Source organism: Ctenopharyngodon idella, chromosome 5 (assembly GCF_019924925.1).
Source record: "Ctenopharyngodon idella isolate HZGC_01 chromosome 5, HZGC01, whole genome shotgun sequence".
NCBI classification, from domain to species: domain Eukaryota; kingdom Metazoa; phylum Chordata; class Actinopteri; order Cypriniformes; family Xenocyprididae; genus Ctenopharyngodon; species Ctenopharyngodon idella.
The window spans coordinates 13,200,498-13,219,280 of NC_067224.1; the positions used below are offsets into that span (position 1 = coordinate 13,200,498).

Sequence of the window (18,783 nt, forward strand, 5' to 3'; positions counted from 1 at the left end):
TGCTGAAAATACTCCTGCGGCAGGCACTCGCCCGCTGATTTGACATAGGAGCCATCCGACTTCTTAATGTTGTCATTCGTCAATGTGCCGTGGCACATTTCACAATGGTCGTGGCGATTTACATTTCTTCTTCATCAACATCATTTAAGCTTGCTAGAGCTGCAAACTTATTGGTAAGGGCCAGTTGGAATTGGTCCCTGATCACAGGGTCATTGAGCCGCATCCAGTTCGGCTTCACTGATGATGTCACGTTGTAGTCGAAGCTGCAATTTGAACAGTGACATGTGTATGCAGATTGGTGAAGCATTTTGCATGTTAAATAGGACAAATATATTTAATCATTTATCATTTGCCTTTCATGACTTGATTCTTGCTTTGGCTAATTTGTGGTCTGACATTGACAAATATTGAACAAACTGAAACAAATCCACTCAAAAGCACCAAATGAATTATAGAATCTTACCAAATTCAGTGCAATCAATTGCGAAAGTAGTCATTTCAGTGTCAGAGGCATATGACAGCAGAAGTTAACGACAGGAAAGAGTTGAGGGTGCTGCCACAGCTTGTGCTTCAGCGCTCATTAGCTCTGTTACTCAGAGGCAGTGCACAGCTTTAGAGTCTGGAAGGAGCATATACTAGACTGCCTTATTTCAGACGCCAGCTCTGAAACCTGTCTTCACAATCTCTCTCTGCTAATTTCTGGATGAATCATGAGGAGAGTTAAAAGATGAAACACTTCTTCCTCCACTCTGTGAGAGATGGCTCTCAGTGCCTGTGTTTTCTCAAAGGCTGGATTAAACAAATCAAAACAGAGCCATGAGCCTCTGCGGATCTCTTCCCGTTTATTTTCATAAGAGCTTTCACCATAAGACAGGCCATTGCTCTTTAAACTGTTCTCTGAATCTGTCGCCTCTTCAAAGGACCCATATAAAGAATCACTGTGCACATATTACAAACATGATTTCTAGCAAAGAATGAATCCCAGTAAAATATTGCTCTAGTCAGGCGTGTTTCATGGCTCTAATTATGATGAACACAGTGGACTGAGCACCACAACATATCTGCTGTGTCAGAGATTCTGTCAGGTTGAACATTTATGCCTGTGTCAAGAGACTGTGAAACACTGCCATCTCCTGTAGGTCTGAGCTCCCTTTAGAGATAAATTTTCACTTCTCAGCCAAGAATTCATATGGATCAGCAATTATACTGTACTTTCATATATGTGTAGGCTATAGCCAGAACTTCTTTTCTGTTTACGGACATGACATAAATCATGACGTAAATACAAACTAGTCAGGCTAGTGAATCAAATTAAGAAAACAATATTTTAATGTATTCGCTCAATTATGGAATGTTTTTTTTTTTTTTTTTTTTTTTTTTTACATTTTTAAACAAAATCATTTGCATTTAAATATTCAAAATTAAGCACTTTCTTGATTGTCAAATGTTAGTGCATCATGTTCAAAGTTATGTGATGAACTAAACCTGTGGTTACACCTGCAGGAACTTGACAGGAACTGACATCATACGTCCACTAAAAATCACGGTAACACTTTAGAATAATGGTCCGCCATTAATAAGTAACTATGCAGGAAGTAATGCAGGATTAATGAGTAGTACTACATTAACACTTCAGCTACTACTATTAACTAATATAGAAACAAGCTTAACTAATCAGTAAGTAATATCAAATTTAGGACTAAGATAGTTCCTTATTAGCTAATCAATAATTAGAGAATGAGACTGGCATCATTAAGAACTAATAGGTAACTATGACAAATTATAAAGAATTACTAATTATTATTAAAGAATTACTAATTATTATTAAAGAATTACTAATTAATTACTAATCACAACATTAAAGTGTCTGAGATGTGAGCAATTGTCTTTTTTTATTCTCAACGTGGTCATAAAATGCATCACTAATTACTCAACTGTTACCTAGTCACTATGCAGGAACTACTAGTGATCAGGACCATTATTTTAAAGTGAAAAACATCTTTTTCATTTTAAAATAATCGTCCAGATTACTAGTAGTTCTTGAAGATTTTCTTTTTTTACTCAGAACATGGTCATAAAATGCATCACTAATTACTCAAGTACCTAGTCATTCTTCAAGAACTACTAGTGATCTGGACCATTATTTTAAAGTGAAAAAGATGTTTTTCACTTTAAAATAATGGTCCAGATCACTAGTAGTTCCTGCATAGTGACTAGGTAACACTTGAGTAATTAATGATGCATTTTATGACTGTATTCAGAGTAAAAATGATGACTGATTATGTCTCAGACACACGATAATGTTCTTTACAATTTGTCCGTTAGTTAATAGTTATTAATGATGGTAATCTCATTAGGTAATTATTGATTAGCTAATAAAGAACTATCTTCTAAATTTGATATTACTTACTGATTAGTTAAGCTTGTTTCTATATTAGTTAATAGTAGTAGTTGAAGTGTTAATGTAGTACTACTCATTAGTCCTGCATTACTTCCTGCATAGTTACTTATTAATGACGGACCATTATTCTAAAGTGTTACCAAAATCACATTGAGACCAACTGATTAAAAGAAATTGCAAAAATATCTGAGAAAAGGTCAGCATTTTCATTGCCCACTTGTTTTTGAGATTTTGTTTCTAATGCAAAGACATTTTACATTTGGGCATCCGTAAACAATTTCTGAAGACATAGAAAGCTTCTTCAGAGTAAAATAACAATATACATGTAAAGGGCATGTATCTTCTTATGCTTTAAAATGAATTAAATGGTTACAAATTAAGTTTTTTGGCCATATACAAAGTCCTTGTGAGGCTTACATTGAGTTTTTTGTTTTGTTTTGTTTTTAAGAAATTATCTAATAATCCAAAGACAACTTTAAATTGAAGATCAAATGTGATACGTGATGTGAAGAAGGTTTCAAAGTAATTTGTTTGGTTTGTTCACATACTCCAGGATCTGTGTTCAAAGATTTTATAATTATATTTTCAAGGTTCCCTCCTTTATGTGTTGAATCCAAGTGTAGCTGCCGTGATTTTGCCGTGAAGTTCAAAGTTCTAAGTTATTTCGTCGACAGTATGACACTTTGAAGCAACAAAGCAAACGTCAATGAGCACATAGGCATCAGTGTGGTTGTCCGCCAGCGGGTGGCGCTGTTGCACAGATCAGAGTCGCAGCAGTGGATGTTGACTCCCGGCAGCTCCTCCGTGTGGCAGTGTCGGGCTGTGGCACAGCCACTGGTCAGCATGACTCCCAATGCAACTGCAGCAAAACAAAACAGTGTTTTTGAGAAACCACATGCTGGTTTACATAGAATCAACTTTTGCTTGCTTTTACAAGCACAGGTGATTACCATTACCATGACACGATTGATTACCACAAAAACAACAACACCTGCCCAAGTTTTTCAGTTTTTACACATACCCTAGGGTTTGCATACCGTGTGCATCATGTAAAGGAGTTCACATGTACATAGTCAGATAGGGTAAAGATTGCATATTTGGCTTGCTGTTCTCTTCTGCTGTGATAGACCTTTTTGATCAGTGGTTGTTGCTGCTCCTATAAAGTGAGTGGCTGGAAAAATGATATGAGTGGCTGGAGAAATGATCTGCTGAGATGCCGGATTGGATAAGAATTGACAAATAGCGGGTCAAAGAGTGACTTAACCTTAGAGTGTCTGAATTGCAGGTAAGATAAGAGGGAATGGGACGGTTGAATGGGATACACCACAAAACTGGGCCGGCCAACACTGAACGGTTTGGGTTCGGAGGTGAAATGGCCTTTTTTGGCTTTGTATGTCTTGCTATGTTTAATGGAAAAGTAAATGGTTTCATTGTCTAATACTAGCATATCTGAAGCTGTAAGATGTACTTTTTGGTTAAAAATAGAGGTGAACATTGCTTCGAGTGTACAGGCAGTGTTGATGGAGTGGTAGCCTAGGCAGAGAGTGGAGATACATTTGGTGAGTAAGTCTATAGCTAAGAGTTATCTGCAAGCTGGGCAGGTGGGTTGGGTTCTCTGTATACCTTTAATGAGAAGGGAGGTCTTAGGATTGCTTATTGAGGGAGAGGGTTTGCCGTAAATGAATGATAATAAGGAGGTACAGGGGTTGGTATTGAATTCGGAGCCAGCAATCTGAATTTCTGTATGTGGGATCCTTGTGGGATTATACACATACTGAAATTTAGATGGCCGAGCAGAGAGAGGAGTCCGTGTTTAGAACAGGTCTGGCTGTCTAGAAGGTTAGACATGATCAAGTATAGTTTATGTAGTAGTGAGTTTTGTGGTAGTGAGTTTATGTTAATGCCTAGAAAGTCGATGGATGTGGCTGGACCCGCTGTATTGTTCTGGGCAATCTGAATTCTGAAGAAATCGCAGAGCAAGTGGATGTAGGAGGTATGGGATTGCATAATTATTGGACAAAATCCAGCATATTGCTTCAGGCAGCATGTCAAAAATTTTGGGCCTGCTTTTGTAGCCGAAGGTTAAACGAACGGTGAAATAAAATCTATCACGCCAATCAATAAATGCCATGAATCTGGATGGATATTGTAATAATGAAGAGAATATTCTTTGAGGCTGTTAATGCTCTCTTCACCGGGGTTGACATTATATTTGAGACTGGATAACAGTTAGAAAAATTAACATCAGGGTGGTTAGATAATTCAACAGCAAGATGAGAAATACTGACAGGAGTAGACAAATAGTTTTTAGGGTCTCTATTATTATTGACAGACTTAAAAACAAATAGAGCAGGCGTGAGCACCGCCGCAGTAATTACAGACATGTAAGAAATGGCAATGCTGTGAACAACTGTGTACAATTTCACATAATTGAAATTGTTGCATACCTTTCTCCCTGATCAAAAATGAACAACTCTAACCCTAGCGGATTGTGGACATTGTGGAAGGCAGGGATTGGATTGGATGGTGTGGTAGATCCGTGGTATGGGGCTGAGCAGGTAGGGGAGGGAAGTGGAAGCTGGCCGTGGTTCGGAGCTGGGACTTGTCTTACTGAGGACCTACTGCAATGGCCTGACGCTGGAGAAAGGCCCGCTCCCCTGCAGGAGGAGGGTGGAGTTGCCCCAGAACACAAGCTTGGGGCCCGATGGACCGTACTCACTCAATTGGAAGTTCAGATGGCTTTGGAAGAAGGATTAACAGACTGCAGAGAAACATACAGGTTGTATAGTTAAGCTTTATTTTATATGTGTGAGGATTGGCAGATCAGCATTTGTCTCAGCACTTTTACTGTCTATTTCTCAATGGCAGGGCTGGCTGGATGGACCAGAGTAGAAGAAGACGCAGAGGAAGATGGCGGGGGCAATGGTGCTCCTTACGCTGCCAAAGTGTGATGACAATTACACGCAGGGAGTCTCACAGGGAGGATTAAGGTAGAAGTAGAAGAAGACGCAGGGGAAGATGGTGGGGGCAATGGTGGGCCTCTGTGTCTTGGTGTGCAGGGACCCTTTCGGGTGGCCCAATGCCCAGCAATGATGGCGGTCTTGACGGTGGTGTTAGGCAGAGAAAACTCGTTCCTTGGGCCAGTGGATTGCGGCGGAGATTCCTCAGAGATGAACTATTCTTCGTCGGATGGGAAGAGCTTGATTTGGGATATGATGGACCCTTAGGGCAAGGCCAAATGCTGGAAAACTGTCATGGAACGGAGGTGAGAAACTTCCATTCATAGGCTTCCTTTTGTACTGATTGGCTAGATTACCTGAATATGCTCCTCCTGTGTTAAGCCCCTCTGTTTGGTCACGCTATCAAAAAACTATACTTGGAAAAGATTTAAAGGGATAGTTCACCCAAAAATGAAAATGTTATGTTTATCTGCTTACCCCCAGGGCATCTAAGATGTAGGTGACTTTGTTTCTTCAGTAGAACGCAAATGATGATTTTTAACTCCAACCGTTGCGGTCTGTCAGTCGTATAATGCTTGTCAATGGGAACTCCATTTATAAGAGTCAAAAAAACATGCACAGACAAATCCAAATTAAACCCTGTGGCTCGTGACGACACATTGATGTCCTAAGACATGAAACGATCGGTTTGTGCGAGAAACCGAACAGTATTTATATAATTTTTTACCTCTAAAACACCACTATGTCCAACTGCCTTGCGCATCCGGTTGGTGAGGTCTGAACGCGCTCTGATAACGGAAGTGATGTCTCGCACTCATTGAAGTATAAGCGCGAGACATCACTTCCGTCATCAGAACACGTTTTCAGACCTCACCAACCGGATGCGCAAGGCAGTTGGACATAGTGGTGTTTTAGGTGAAAAAGGATATAAATACTGTTCGGTTTCTCGCACAAACCGATCGTTTCGTGTCTTAGGACATCAATGTGTCGTCACGAGCCGCAGAGTTTAATTTGGATTTGTCTGTACATGTTTTTTTGACTCTTATAGATGGACCGCAACGGTTGGAGTTAAAAATCATCATTTGTGTTCTACTGAAGAAACAAAGTCACCTACATCTTGGATGCCCTGGGGGTAAGCAGATAAACATCAAATTTTCATTTTTGGGTGAACTATCCCTTTAAGGTCATAGTATCCCTGAGTTTTGATGCAACAGCTTAGTGTATGAAAACAGCTGAATACATAGCCTTTAAAAGTATAATATACTCCATGTGATAGTGTGTGCAAACACAGGCACTTGTCACTTGTCACACTTGAAAAGTTCAAGATTAGAAAAATCTGTTTGCGTACATTACGTGCTAACTACGCAGATGATGAAATTTACGTTTCATGCACTGTAACTTTTACACTAACTTTTATAATGTATTTACAGGCTGAAATGTTGCAGGTATATGTAACAAGCAGAGTATTTATCATTATGTACTTTAAATAACTTTAAAAAAATAATAATAATAATGTCAGAAGGTTATCAGTTCTGCTGTTGTTCATAAATACCAGTAATGACATTGTACAATGAGGACGTTGTCATGTCACCGGAAATATCATCCTTGTCCTAATGTGTAGCGAGCCAGGGTCCTTACCAGTGCCTGAATTTATGTGCATGATATACTGATTCACGACCTACAATGTACATGCTAACATGAGACTAGTTCAACAAAAAATTATTTCTCTGAGCATTTTTATATCTATTAGCAATTCCTGCCAAATTCACATGATACAGTCGTGGATACCAAGGGACAGTTTGCATATAAACAAATCTACCCACAGGAATTATGTCAGTAACGCATAACCATAAATTAATCCACCTACGGTAGTCTCACTGCTAAAAGGATAATTAAAACTGCTTCATAGTGAGGAATCAGTATAGGTGTTGCAACAAAAATACAAGCACAATCTACAAAGACTTCCATTTTAAGAACTTTTTTACCACTGAGCGAGGAGCCATAATTATTGTCAGTCACGATCAACAATGTGTCACAGAAACTGTTGTTAGACTCTAACTTATTTTGAAGCCAGAGCATACCTTCAACTAAAAGAAGATCTGGCCATACACTACAGTAAAACAAACAGCATGAGCACTTGCTCAGGGCTGAGTCATGTGACAGGTCTGTGAGGCATGCTGAGCCGTGGAGGGAGGCAGAGCTGGCTCAACTTGTGAAAGTGGATAACTCTGGAGGATTACAGCTGGCCGATGATCCAACACAGAGAGAGAGAGAAATCCCTGATGATCGCTGTCTAAATGCTCTTATCAGCCTTATCAATTCGACTGTGCAGGCCTGTCACCTATCTGGAGGACTGTCTGTATGAGAGTCTGGCTGTGTCCTGTCATTGCCATTTGGGTCATAAATGCAGTCAGGTTTTCAGGTTACAAAGAATTTTGCTCATGCAGTGATATCTGACAGTTGTGCTGGAAGCCTCAAGTATCACTCTTAAAAATAAAGGCTCCAAAATGCGTTTTTCGCAGCAATGCTATAAAATAAGCATTTTCAGTTCCCCAAAGAATTAACCTTTCAGTGAACATTTCTTAAAAAGAACCCTTTTTTCCTTAGTGTGAAGAATATTTTAATGATCTTAAGAATCTTTTTTTCACTATAAAGGACCTTTTGAACTATGGATGCTAAAGGTTCTCATGCCAAATAAAGAACCTTTATTTTAAAGAGTGTAATAATTCATACAGTCTATGAACTCAATGTATTTACATACATTCAAAACCAATGTAGGTTGTAATGGTTGATTAGGAGACAAAGGTGTTGGAAGTACGGGTTAAAGCAGGTTAATTACATGGGGGGCAGGGAACACTGTGATCACTAACTTCAGTTGGTCTTTTCTGAGGAGCGATCATCCTCCTCTAATGCTCCTTACACTGCCAAAGTGTGATGACAATTACACGCAGGGAGTCTCACAGAGAGGATTAAGGTGTCGGTGCTGGAGTTCTGTTGCTCAGGATTTTAGAAATCCTCACCATGAATTTAACGAACCAAATTGTCAACAAAAAACGATCATGATGCATTATTCTCCACAGTGATGCTCATGTAATAACTGCCTCAGCCATAGGAAGCCAGGCAGCCATTTCTGATTGTTGATAAACTAGTGGTTGCTGGTGGGTGGTTGTAGTTGAGGGCGGTATTCTTACCACTTTCTGTCCTGATGCAGAAGCGATGCTTAAAGCCCTTGTGGGAGTGGGAGCAGGTGATGACTTCGGGGCTGGAGCAGCCTACATCCACATACCTCTGGTTATGCACAATGTTACAGGCATAGCACTGCAGCCCATCAACTATAAAGCAGAAAGCAGATTTTATCAGAGCTATGGAGAATACTAATAAACAAGAACAAAAGCAGCCTACTGTATTCCAAAATAAGTCAAATTCACAGTAAATGTACAGCAATATCTTCATTCACCATCAGTTTCTCAATGATTTCGCCCCCACTGCGGCTTCAGATCAAACAGGGATGAGGTTATAGCGACTGAGATTGAATTTAGCCCTGAGGTTTTAAGTCACTCAGCCATGTGCTTAGAACCCTGCTGTTGATACACATGGGTTTAGCTGCACGGTGCTTCTGGCTACACTATGACAGGTGGTTGTTAGGCTAATGTACTGCTCCTCTTTAATAATGTTATGCGGGAAGGGCAGTACATTACATATTATTAAATCATTTACATCAACAAGGAAAAGCATTCACTTGCATGCATGATTGATGCAATTGTGTCCCCCTAATCTTTTGAATGATTTGCAGTGACATGCGATCTGTATCTGACATAGTGCTTTGATACTATCCAGTAGAAATTTGCATAATGTGTGCAGTTTCTGACAGGTTATTGGCTTTTTCTTGTGTATGGTAATTTATGATTTCTGGTAATGTGATCTCCATGTCCTTTTCAAAAGGCAAAGTTCATCTGGTGGCGGTGGCTCACTTTATATAACCCCCTCAGTGGAATCCGTTCAGACAGAAATGTTGTATTTGCATGTAAGATTAGATCTAAATGAGGCTAGTGAGCTTTAGGAGGCAACACTGCAAGCAAACAAAGATATCTGAATTCATTACTGTCGTATAGCTCAGATACATTTGGCATGAAGAATTATTGTGTATTATAAGTGTTATTAGTGTCAAATACAAAATGTGTTTATTTGATTTTTGTGTTAAGAGTAATGCAATGAACACAAAGATAATTTTCTCTGAATGTTACATGGAGGTCACCAAACAAGTTCATTGGTCAAGTTGATTGTTCAAAGAACAAGGGCATCCAAATATTTGCTATATAACACAAAAGCTTAGTATACACACAATTTGAGCTTAAATGAACAAGTGGAGAAAAATACTGTTCAAAGACTATAAAAACCTGTCTTGTTTTCCAGTACAAAATATCCAAATATCCTGATGACAGGATACATTTACTTAAAAAGCATAATTTAATGAAATATAGCATGAATTAAGCTTATTTTTCTTACCCAATAGTTTTTTTTTCTTGCACAAACCTAACAAAAAATGTAAAATAAATGATAAAACAATCAATAGAGGAAGAACAATAAAGAATAAATAAAGAAAGAAAAATAAGAATATATATTTATATATTAGTTTTTTTTTGTTTTGTTTTTTCAATGTGACTGACACAAACATACACATACACCTACCTTGTGACATGAAAAGTGTCAGCCATGCCAACAAATAATACAGTCCATATCCATGCAGCTGGCGTGTATGGAGAGTCATTGGTGCAGCTGGAGGAAAAGTCACTCAGGCTGGTAGTGAGATGAATCCTCCTGGGAGTAGTGCTCTCTGCCTCTTTCAGCATGAGCCACCACTCTCAAACAAAACACACTCACACAGATACTCTAAAGGAAAAGGGGAGGGGCGTGATATCAAAAAGGAAAAAAGAATCAATAATGAGCCATTAAGAATAGACTACATATGTTTCATCAAAATAAAGTGCAGTCATTTGTCCCTCGTTTCTCCCATCCTTCTTAAACCCTAGAGACAGAATCTTCAGTCCCTGCCAGAAGCACACAGTCTGCCTGAGACCCTCTGCTGGATCAGTGGTAATTTGCTCATTGATAATCCCAAAGCCCTAGATAAACACTTTCACGCCCAGTTTCTCACTGTGACAGAAGAGTCAGTCTCGATGCTCTTATGTGTGTGGTATTAGTGTGTCTGAGTCCTCAGGCCATACTCCGTTTAATGAAAATTTGAGAAGCAAATCCTCACTCAGGAAGTGATGGTTAATGAAGGAGTGGGTGGGTTTTGAAACAAACACAGACACAAATCAAAAGCGCTTGCTGTGCTTTGAAGGGTCCAATCAGTTTCAGACGTGATTAGATGGTGACCTAAAACACTTTCATATACTGTATAGAGTCATTAACATCAGATGTCTCTCTCTCTTCTTCTACTACTCTTCCTATCTAGTTCTTTTAATAGTTTCTCTTCATGACACTGTCATGATCAAGGGAGTAGAGGTGTCTGGCATGTGTAGTGGGTCTAATTAAGGAAGTGCTAAGGATGACATAAATATTCATATGAATTAACACATTACAGTTAATGGAAGTGTATGCACATTTTATCCATTTACTCGTTTTCCAAACCACAATCACATAGTAAAACTAGATTTTTACATGTTCTAAAGAAAACGTGACTGTGTTATTTGCCTGTGCGAAACTCCCTGCCACAGTTCTAGGCTGGTTGCTAGGGTGTTGCAGTATGGTTGCTAGGGTTTCTTAGGTGGTTTTCAGGGCATTGCAAGGTCATTTTTTTTAGGGTGTTCTGAATGGTTGCTACAGTAGGTGGTTAATTACTGGCCTAACCCAAGAAGCCGCAGCCCAAACTCTTTAAGACTTTCTTGTCTCTGCAGTATATATGGCCCAAATATATACTTATAAAATATATACTTTTAAAATATAAAGTAAACCTCTCATCAACAATGCATTGTATGTCATAACATTTCTGATTTCTTAATTTCCAGGCTTAAATTAGATTGTGAATCTCAAATTTTCAGTGTGTTCTCAGACAATTGACTCTTCGCCAGGAGTTTGATTGACAGGCGATCTAACCAATCATAACGCCGAATCTGCTGTTATGTCCGACAAAGCAGTCAAGAGTTAGAAGATTAACGTGGACTTGAACTTGAAAATGGTGTGTACTGACATCGTTCCGCGATTGAAACAACATTCCTTCTGATGTTTATTTATGTTTATTTGATGCTATAAATTAACTAGTAAGAAGAGATGATCGGTTTATGAGCCGCTGATCTGAGGAGCTACAGCGATCTGTCAGGACACATTAAAGAGCCACAAAACAGTATTTATTGTTTAAATTTCTTTAAAAATTACAAAATATGACATTTGAGTCTTTGTTTCATATCAAAAGTAACCTGTTCTGTCTTGTCCATTGACGTGTTGTCAGTGTCCTCTTTGCTCCACAATGTATTTTTCACTGCGTGGGAACATGATGTGTGGTGTGAGAGCGGCATGGCTTGTCGGACATAGCAACAGTAACTAAAGGGGGCGGGTCTTTGCGAACGGTCAATTGGACCCTGCTGTAAATATGTTGCTTAAAATGGAAATAGTCTTTTATAGAGTTGTTTTTTATGCTAATTACATGGCAGCAGCTAAGTGCAAATAGCAACAAAAAGTATTTTGTCACTGCAACTCAATTTCTGCACACTAACGAATGCTTTCATTGTAACTAACAGTGCAAACACGATGTAAATAAGAGATTTGTTAAATATAATGGGAGTTTTGGCGAGAGCCCAGAACACACAGTCACTGATAAACTCTATTTGTGTCAAGGAGTCAGCAACACCATCGACCCAGACATCAGCACCAGATCCGCCCACTCGCTCACAATCCCCAGAATACTGATCATCTGCACCTGTTTACCATCATCAGTGCACCCTTTATAAACCACCGCTCCCTTCACTCAGTGTCTGGTTTCGTCACTCGACAAACAGACTCACCCGTACTCACCTGAGCACTTACATGTGGTTCCTGATACTGATCCTCATCTTCAGTCTCGTCTTCCTCGTGGTTCTCATCCGTCTGTCTGCTTCATCTCCACATCACCTGCACCAGAAAAGTCTATATTACCTTTCAGCTAAGTTCAAGCCGAACTATCCATCATTCAAGATCCTTACCCGTTGTGTTCTCGCTCTGTCCATTACCTGCAAAAAAGAACTGTTTTACGTTACTCACCTCATCTGTCCTCTTCTGTTTGTGACAGTTTGATTGACAGCGTTCTTTGATCGCTTTCTATATGTAATTTAATCACAGTCTAAATAACAGATTATTTTAATCCTACTAGAAACAATGTGAACTGGTTTGAGTCACATAGACAAAGAACATCTGACTGTACATGAATAATTACATATCAGAAATCACTGGTCACAGATCAGGCATTATAATTAACACAATTACTTACATGTTGTCGCATTAAAAAATTTGATTTCTCAGTTCATGATCCCTTTAATGCTATTTGCACAGTGTAAATAGTTGTTAGATGCTATTTATACTTAGTTCTGTCAGGACCACTATCGTCAAATATGATTGATAATGCATAGAGTTTTAATTGGCGGTATGGTTCTGTTCTAGGCAAGAACTCCCTTCGCATCCATGCAGCCTAGCATGGACAAGAGCAGGGAGAGCAGCAATAACCCCCCTCCCCCCACCCTCTAGGGTAAACGGAACAGATCTAACATATGCAGAGATCATTAATGTCAATAATTTAAAGTACACATATTTCAAGAATTAGTCTAATTCAGGGGAATCATAAGGCCAAATCCTGACTGACGAGAGGAGGAGCTGGGGATGGAGGAGGGTATATAGCTCCTGAGAAATGCGATAGCTCCTGATAATACTGAGGAGCTTATATATGGATGCTGTGATAGGTGTTGTATTCCTATAGGTTGACGCGGGTCACCTGGGAGTTAGATGATGCGAGCTTGACTGACGTGACCTGCCAGAACTGATGCTAATGCTAGATTGTATTGTATATTATATAACAGTATGCAGTAATAACAACATATTCAGTGTATATGATTATATTAAAATCATAAATGGATGCTGCTTTATTGGAACATTATTGTCCCTGTCTCTAAAGCCCTTCCCTATGACCCGAGTTAAACACTTTATTCCCACTAAATATCCGTAAGGTACTTTATTTCCACTTTTTGAATATTTTCTTAATTTTTATTATAATTACACCTCTCAAAGCTGATATGCGATGGGAAAAGGGAGAAGAATGATTTTGGAAAAATGCAGATTCGAACTCGGGTTGGTCGTGTCAAAAGCTAGCACCATCCGTCTGTTATCAGCAGGATTACTTTCCTGCCTGCAGCACAAGGATGAAGTGTAAAGAAAGAGTGGTGTTTGCCTATGCAAATGGTTGGTTTCTGTTTTGTTTTTTTTTGTTTGTTTGTTTTTTTTTCTTTTGCCAGTCAAAAACCATTTGACTGTCCGCCAGTCAAAAACCATTAATTCAATTACTTGTAAAAGTTAAAGTAAACATCTCCTTAACAAGCCAAACAATTTGATCTATCATTCCTGCACATAGCACAAGCAGTGTTGGATGAGTTACCATTATTGTCACAAATTTGATAATTTCAGAAAATTTCATAAATGTCGTAAATTATCCCACATTTTCAATGTATAGTACATAGAATAGAAATATTCTTTTATAGGGTTTTCATGTTAATTATATTCTTAAATTATTTAAAAACAAAAATGAAAAATAAACCATATTTCAAAGGAAAAACAAAAACTTTAGTAAGATCTTAGTGAAGAGCATTTGTAAGAAAACACTATTTCCTTCTTGCAGCACAAAGATGAAGCATAAAGAAAGCGTGAGTGGAGTACGTCTTCACTCCTACTCTGTTTGGCATGATCCAGAAGTGCAGAGATTAACCCTGCAGATGAGGAACAGCTTCCCAAGTAGCTTCTGGCTTAGCTCTGGGTTAGTACACATAATTGCTCATAATAGCTCTGCATGAGTCTGTTGTTATTTAGGACAGCAAAGGAGTGAGTGACAAGCATGTGGTGCAGGATTCTGAATCCTTCATGCTGTGCAGGCACAAAGACAAAGACAGCTGAGGCATCAGTCCAGCAATATTACAAAAATCATGAGAACACAAAGGAATGAAATTTTCACTTCGCTCTGACGATCCAATATTACAAAAATCATGAGAACACAAAGGAATGAAATTTTCACCTCGCTCTGACGATCCAAAAGACAAGCCTTCTGCTATACCTCATGTCTTTCAGGAAGTGATGAGAGATTCACTGTTTACTACTTGCGGCTATTCATCAGGTGTGTGATGGGCTCATACTGACGTTAAGCAATAATCCCCTTTAGAAATGTGCCTGCATGAGAAGAATATATGGTTTCCAAAGACTATCCGATTACTGTAATTTCATTTAAGCTTGATGGTCTCACATTAGGCAGTGGCAGGAATTCAACTGAGCTTATGCATTATTTGTTCTCAAATCAGGCGGCATTGTTGGCATGAAGGTTTCATGTCTTTGCTTATTCAGAACTTGACTATAAATAAAAAATATCATTAATCAAACATTTTAGCATTTTTCATCTTTCTAAAGATGAATAGCACATTGTACAAGATACTATGCACTTCTCAGGAAAAAGCTGGTTACTGCCACAATGATGAAGCCTAAGACAGTAGATTCTGGCTCTTTAAACAAAAACTGCTGCAGGGCAAATCTACGGCTGAACTCTAGTGACTCAGCCTGCAGTCCATCCCTGCATGTTCACTTTCATACAGATCAAAATAAACTGGAGACAACTCACAGCTACTCACTCTGAACAACAACTCAGGAGTTCAGCACTTTGACATGTTATGATGTGTCAACAAAGATTTGGAGTACTTTATAAAATTTCTATCCACAGGAGCTGCTATCACAGATTTCCAAGGTTGTGATTTCAAGTCTAATAAGTATGTCAATTCAAGTCAAGCTTAATGTCCCCAAAACACTTTATTAAAGAAAAGATTAAGAATACGCAGGAGATCGTGGGAGTAAATATACCACACAGTAAATAAAGAAATATGAAGGAACTAAGGGCTTAAATACACACAAGGACTAATTAACATAACATGAAACAAGTGCGCAACTCAAATCAGAAACCATGGCAACTAGCAATGAATGAGAACTCAGGCAAACAGGAAAAGGGAAAATAGTGAAAATGAAACCAAAACAGAACAAGACATTACACAAACCCAGTGTTGTTATTGTTAAATAAAACTATAAAAAATAATTTTCTGTTATTTAAATAAAGCCTAAATGATATAAAATATAAATATTAATAATTAGATGAAAAACTAACTTTAAAAAAACTACTTAAAAATATCCATAATAGCATATAAATAATATACTGGACTAAAATAACACTGGACTCAGCTGGAGGAGCCCATCCTCTTAGTGTCTGGCATTACACAAATTACAATAACATATACTATTATATACATTATACCATTATATATTACAATACATATACTAAATATTATAGTGTTCATTAAATAAATTAATTAATATATAAGTCAATGTTAAAAATTGTGGTAAATAATAATAATAATTAATAATAATTTTCATATTAGTGAACTGCGTAAAAAGATTTAATCTAAGCCACAATAATAACATTTAAACATAACATGTTTGCACATGCTAATTATTTCACAACAAATTATTAAATGTTATTATAAAACGGTTAGTTCCTGTCCTTGATTCTGATTGGTCACAGCTATGACCGCTCCACCCAACGGTTCTGTGTATCACACCCTTAGCAACCACTCTTAGCAACGTAAACTCTATGTTCTCGATTGATATTGTTTATTGAAGCTTACTGTATTATGTATAAGAGTATTGTGAGAAAAAGATCGAGTGAGCGAGTTTATTACCTGCATTCAGATTTAGCATTTTCTTTCAGGTCAGTCCTATGTTCATAATAAATAATCTGTTTAAATGTCCGATTTATTATCTTGTCCTTTTAACAGTTAAGGGGTTTTCCCGTGACTGACAGCGCTAGTCAATGCATTTGTCAGTTGCGTCTTGTTCCGTGTTCACAACAATTCAGTCTTTTCAATGTAAAAGTCTTCGCTACGGACTGACACATTCATAAAGACAGTCTTTGCCACTATCTAATGGCGTAATAATGTAACTTTTATTGCTGTTTCCGGTCAGGGACTATTTTTTCCGGCGTAAGGAAGGCTTTTAGTAAGAGTTTACTTCATGAAAGTTGCATTGTTACATATTCTTGGCTTTAATATTTGTAGTGTGTGGTAACCGTTGTATAAAAGCAATAAGGTACTCGAGGCTTCGCTTCGTGCCTAATTACACCCTTCAGCCATGACAATTCAGGTGACAGCAGCATTATGTTCAGTAATGCATATAAGAGAATAAAAACAGCCTGATCTGCGACCACCACAGCAGGTGCTTTTAATTCTTAAACATAATAATGACCTTTCAGAAAATGAACTCACTAAACGAGTTGGGGCAGTGTGGGTATAATCTGATTTGAGAAACCATTTCATTGGTGCTCTTGAAGAGTCAAAAGCTTACAGTAATCCGTAAAGTGCAAAAAGTAAGTGCCGATAAGCAGCTAAAGGGTATCCTAAGCGCAGACAGCATGCTGTCAAATCAGCCGCTGAGGGTGTCACGCTGTGTATTGCCATTATTAGTCCACTAGAGAGCAGAGTGGGTTACTCAGCTACTATCAAATCACAGAATACACTTGTATTGCAGGAGAGGTTGTAAAACAAACCTTAATTCTCAGTGGTTTGTATGTTGATTTCAGTAACATGGCTAATGGTTTGACCTTAAAAAATGTCTTCACTTGTCAGTGCTTGAGCTTCTGATTCTGCACTTGCTGTCCTTTTGTTTATTTAATAAAAACATAACAGCAGTCTGAAGTCTTATTGAGCCTTTTAACAGCAGCAGTATATTTGTTATATAGTATATTCTCCCTCTGTGCACAAGTCACATTCACGGACGCTGCTAAATGTACAGTGTACTGTAAATTTACAGTGCCAGTCCCAGAGAAAATCTTCTCTCCCTCAGCTCTCCTTATAAATTATTTGACATATAATTTAGTCTGGACAATACGTATCTACAGTCATGAAAAAGTGAGGACACCCTATTGAATTCTGTGGTTTTCCATATCAGGACATAATAAAAAATCATCTGGTCCTTGGCAAGTCTTAAAATGTGGAAAATAAACCTTAGATGTCATTATTTATTTAACAAAAATAAAGCCAAGATGGAAAATCCATGGGTAAACTAAGGACATCCTATATTCAATTCTTATGGATCCACTTTTAGCAACAATAACTTGTAGTAATCATTTTCTGTATTACTTTATCAGTCTCTCACATCAGTCTGGAGGAATTTTGGCCCATTCTTCTTTACAATGTTGCTCTAGTTTATTAAGGTTGTTGTCTATACACAGCTCTCGCCACAGCTTTTCAGTCAAGATGCGGTCTGGTTTTGACCGGGCCATTGCAACACCTTTATTCTTTTCTTTTTCAGCCATGATATTGTAGATTTGCTGGTGATCTTCAGATCATTGTCCAGTTGCATGATCCAATTTTGACCAAGCATTAGCTGACGGACGGCCTCACATTTGACTCTAGAATACTTTGGTATAAAGAGGAGTTCATGGTCGACTCAATGACTGTGAGGTGCCCAGGGCCTGTGGCTACAAAACAAGGTCAAAATCATCAACCCTCCACCAGCATGCTTGACTTTTGGTATTTCAAACTGGTACTGTGCATTATAGCCAAACATCTCCACTTTGGTCTTGTCTGTCCAAAGGACTTTGTTCCAGAAGTCTTGTGGGTTGTTTAGATGCAACTTTGCAAACTTTAGCCGTGCTGTCATGTTTTTTTTTTAGAAAGAAGAGGCTTTCTCCTGGCAGCCCTTACAAACATGCCATACTTGACCCATCTTTTTCTAATTGTACTGTCATGAACTTTATCATTTAACTTAACTTTAAAGTTGTCAAATGCAGTACTGAGGTTGAACTTTATCATTTAACTGAGGCCTGTAGAGTCTGAGGTGTCGCTCTTGGGTTGTCTGCAATTTTTCTGAGCATTACACGGTCAGATCTTCGGGTGAATTTGCTGGGACGTCCACTCCTGGGCAGATTGGTATCTGTTTTGAATGTCTTCCACTTGTGAATAATCTTCCTCACTGTATAGAATGATGGACTTCAAATTGTTTGGAAATGGCTGTATAACCCTTCCCAGATTGATGGCAGCAACATTTGCTTCTCTAGGACCATTGCCGATGTCTTTCCTCCTTGGTTATTGTGTTAACACACACCTCTGAAGGCTCCAGATCAGCAAACTGCCAGAACTTCAGCTTTTACAGAGG

At 38.4% G+C, this 18,783-nt stretch overlaps 1 long non-coding RNA gene across 1 annotated transcript; it reads right to left on the reverse strand.

Annotated features, from left to right (window-relative positions):
- Positions 1-2,499: 2,499 nt before the first annotated feature.
- LOC127513274 (uncharacterized) lies at positions 2,500-10,565 on the reverse strand. Its single transcript, XR_007930370.1, has 3 exons — positions 10,051-10,565; positions 8,553-8,693; positions 2,500-3,260 (listed from the first exon to the last, which is right to left on the reverse strand). It is a non-coding gene; the product is annotated as an uncharacterized LOC127513274 (long non-coding RNA).
- Between the last annotated feature and the right edge of the window lie 8,218 nt (positions 10,566-18,783).